Genomic DNA, 4,469 nt, shown 5'->3' with positions numbered 1-4,469 from the left:
GGTCTGATGGTCTGATGAAGACTGTGAGTACTTCCCTAGATAAATAAAAATAAAAATTTTATATGTAAAATATTGAATTCAATTTTACAAATGGCCCTATCCACTCTGTCTAAATTTGAGCTCCATACTATTAAATGTTCATGACACATGCACTCACTTATGTTTCCCAAATATATAGCACCATGTCTGCGCATCATGTGTTTTTATAAACACTTTATTTAAAGAAGAAAGGAACACGTCATTATTGCCAGCCAGGCATTATGCTAATACCAGATTTCATTTTCACAAATATGTGATAATACATTTGTGTTATTGAGATGATTTTTTTGTTTCTTTATTTCATACAAAGTATGTATGTGTTTTTTTTATTTATGAAATAAATACATTTTACTGCCTAACTCAGGAACTGGTTACCCTGCAATCTTATAAATGCAAGCTTTGATGCCTTGCCACTGGGAGACAATATGACTTGCCCCAAAGTTGTCCTCTCTCCTTTTAGGATTATTGATTTCCTTTGGATTTCTGAAGGAACTTTATTTTGCTTTCAGTATATGCCAATCTCCAGGTGTTACTCTTCCAGCTAGTTTGATTTCCTTCCATTTTACATGGTTAGAGGTTTTCAAATTTTTGTTCTTAAAAGAAGAAAAGAAGAATCAAAGATAAACACATTTGAGTAACTTCCATCACCAACTCAGTAAACTCCCCCTTCCAGTACCACCATTATATACTGATTATAGAATGAAGGTACCCTTAAAGTAGTTACCAATATTTGTGAAAATAGTTGATGCCTTGATCCTTGCAGCTTCACAGGTTTAGACGAAAAGAAGAATACAAGAAGGAGCTAGGATAATTAATAATTTGCCAAATGGAAGCTTATATTATAGACAATGAGAAAAAATAATAATGTATGTAATTTTTATATCTCTCCTGAGTAATGCCACAAACTAATTCATTGAGAAAAAGAAAGGAAGACCTATGTATTGGTATTTATACCTAGCCCAGATGCATATATCAAGAATTCTTCATCAAAACATGATAGATGTTCACCTTTCCATTAAGATCCTTGTTTTACAGATTTATTGTGAAAGTGTTCATACATATTCATATATTTAGAAAACAGTATAATGGATCCATATGTGTCCTTCATCTAAGTTACAGAAGTGTCAGCCTCTGACTAATCACCATTGTTTTGTACACCCAGTCTCATCTGCCTTACCATTATTTAAGGGAAAATGAAATGCAGTATACTGAGTCATGTCTTGAGCCAAACTAACCCATTTCAACCTCATACTGTTCTCTTCCTCTTCCACCTCATAACCCCCCATGATTGTCTCTGTCTTTCATCTTATTTTTTCTCTGTTAGTGTTGCTGCCCTAATGGTTTAATTTAGCAAGAGGACAGATTCAAAGTCAGCACCACATCCAGCTCAGAGAGAAGAAACAGAACAGTGATGCTTCCTGAACTGCCCTTTTTTGCTGTCATAAATGGCTAAGTATGCTGGCTCCATAATGTCTGTGGGTGAGGTCCTGGTGCATGTGAGGACCACTTTTCCTATGCTCTGGCTGTGCGTGTGTCAGTTCCTTTCTAGACAGTTCCTGGTTGGGCACCATAGTCTTCCAAAAGTGATGATTCCCTTGAACCATGGCCCTGGCATGAAGCATCTGGCTGGTTCTCCTACAGCCTGCATTTTGGAGGCCAACATCACATTCTCCACATGAAGGTCAAGAAATTTTTTTCTGTCTCAAAACCTCTAAGTGCTTACCTACACAGACCAGGGTGCTTTCCTTGAGGATCAGCTTTTTGTCTCAAAGGACTGCTACTATCACAGTTATGTGGAAGGGGACCCAGAATCCTTGGTTGCCCTCAGTACCTGTTTTTGGGGCTTTCAAGGAGTGTTACAAATAACATTGCTCATGAAATCAAGCCCAAAAGACTTTCTACCACATTTGAACATCTGATGTATAACAGTGAGGAAACACATCCCCACTCATGAGATGTGCATTAACAAATGAAGAAATAGCACAACAATGGAAGTTTCTAGAGAGTGACAGTTCCACTTTGATGCAGAGTGGGTATAAAGATTGGTAGGCCCACAAGTGGCTTCCTGAACTGACCATCATGATAGACCACAATCAATATGTTTCTGAGGAAAGTAATACCTCAAATGTGCCAAAGACAATGTGCCTTGCTATCAGTTATGTAAATCAATTTTTTAAATCACTGGATATTGATGTGATTTTCATAGGAGTTGAGATATGAGCTGGACAAAAACTCCTTCTGATTAATAGCATTAAAGCTCTCCTAGGAGTATTTTGCAAATGGAAGAACGGTGACTTTAGGACCCGCTTGCCTCATGATCTTGCACTTATTTTTGTAAAGAAAGCCTATGGTGTTGATCTGGGCTTGACCCATGTGGGAACACTATATAATATGCACTTGAATTGTGGAGTCATTGGTTTCATACAAGAAAAGTTGTATGATTTTGCATTTATACTGTCGCTTGAGATAGACCATTCTCTAGGTATGCTGCATGATGATAAAACTTGTAAATGTGGGAATCAGGGGTGCATAATGTTTTCAAGGACAGTGACAACAACTAAATTCAGCAACTGCAGTTATGCTGCCTATTGGCAACATGACAAGAACAGAATGCACACGCCACCAAATGCAGACACAATCTTCCAGTATACATATTGTGGGAACAGTGTGGTTGAAGATGGAGAAGACTGTGACTGTGGCTCCTGAAATCTGTGTACAAAAGATCCATGCTGTCAGTCAAACTGTACTCTGAGTCCTGGGGCTACTTGGGCTCTTGGGCTTTGTTGCACAGATTACATGGTCATGCCATCAGGTGACATGTGTAGAGAACGGGAAAATGAATGTGGCCTTCCCGAGTGGAGAGATGGGAACACTAATCAGTGTCCAGAAGGTGTGTAGATGCAAGATGGAGCTGAATGCACAGGTGGTGGTTACTGCAGAGGTGCAGTATCTATGATGAACAGTGTAGAGAAAATTTTGGCAAAGAGGCTGTAAGATAATGAACATCCAAGGTGACGTTTTCAGTAACTGTGGTACAAAAGGTTCTACCTATGTACAGTGTAACATATCAGATATCCTGTGTGGGAGTATTCAGTGTGAGAATGTGACAGAAACTTCTCTTCTGAGTGATCATTCTAGCGTACATTGGACCCACCCTGATGGTGTCACCTGCTGGGGTACAGACTACCATACAGGGATGACAATACCTCATATGGGTGCCATGATAGATGGTACAGAGTGTGGTAAAGAGCATATGTGCATCCAAAGGAAGTACGTCCACATGTCGTATATGCCAAGAACTTATACACCTAAGACCTGCAATATGAATGGGGTCTGCAACAATAGACATCACTGCCATTGCGACCATGAGTGGAACCCTCCTAAGGATGGGGTAGAAGGCTTTGGAGGTAGTAGTGGCAGTGCCCCACCCTCCCGCCCTCCCCCCCCCAAGAAGAACGCAAAGATACAAAAGAAGTTTTGCATAATGCTACTTGGGCTAATTCCTTTTTTGATTCTATCATGTTTGTTACGTTTACTTTTCCTAAGAAATGAAGAAAAAGATAAGAAAAAAGAGTAGAATGATCCACTTGCACCAACTTCATTAGAGAATCAAAGCCACAGTGCTCATACTTCATTGAAGGAAGAAGAGCCGGGTGTTTCAACTTAACCCAAGAAAGAGGACCAAAAAGTTACTTCAAAAAAGAAACCCAATTCCAAATGAACTTTCCTATGTATTAAGTTTTAGTCACTGGCAACAAAAGTGGTACAGCATGTGTCACAGGTTAATGACAGAAAATCCTCATGATTTTTTATCACTGGGGATCACAAACATTAACCATTAAAAAATTAGCAAAATACATAATCCCTAATATATTTCTACATATTTTAAGCAATTTTAGTGGTTCATTTTTCATGGAATTAATCTCTTTGTGTTCCTAAGCAAAAGCACACCACGTGGATGGTCTGTGTGTGTGTGTGTGTGTGTGTGTGTGTGTGCGTGTGTGTTTAATTTGCTGTCTCTCACTTCCAAACATCCTTCCTTTTGGTACCTTTCTTTGTCACACAGGGAATGGGAACCTGCAAATTGCATTTCCTCTTTGAAAGACTTCTCCCTATCTCCCTATCTCCCTATCTCCCTATCCTGCAGGAATTCTAGAAACCTGGGAAATTTTTTGATTGGTCTACATGTCAGTGTTGCTTCATTACAGCTTTCACCCTGGCATCATTGGTAACTTTCTTTCTGTATAATATTTCTATAGATATATAGATGATACTTAGATGGTAGGTATAGATGATAGACAGATGATAGATAACAGATAAACAGAATGTGTGTATATATTCATATATATATATAGGAATATATTCCTATATATAGATAATTTTCAGAACCAACTGGTAGTGTTCAGCCTTAGAGATACTGGCACAGCTAT

At 38.7% G+C, this 4,469-nt stretch overlaps 1 pseudogene; it reads left to right on the top strand.

Moving 5' to 3' along the window:
* The first annotated feature begins 1,228 nt into the window (after nt 1-1,228).
* On the top strand, nt 1,229-3,814 carry LOC113601300 (disintegrin and metalloproteinase domain-containing protein 29-like; annotated as a pseudogene).
* The last annotated feature ends 655 nt before the right edge of the window (nt 3,815-4,469 follow it).

The sequence above is a fragment of the Acinonyx jubatus genome, chromosome B1 (genome assembly GCF_027475565.1).
Source record: "Acinonyx jubatus isolate Ajub_Pintada_27869175 chromosome B1, VMU_Ajub_asm_v1.0, whole genome shotgun sequence".
Classification (NCBI taxonomy): domain Eukaryota; kingdom Metazoa; phylum Chordata; class Mammalia; order Carnivora; family Felidae; genus Acinonyx; species Acinonyx jubatus.
Note: the sequence above shows the minus strand (reverse complement) of the source record. Positions and strands in the feature narration are given on the sequence as shown.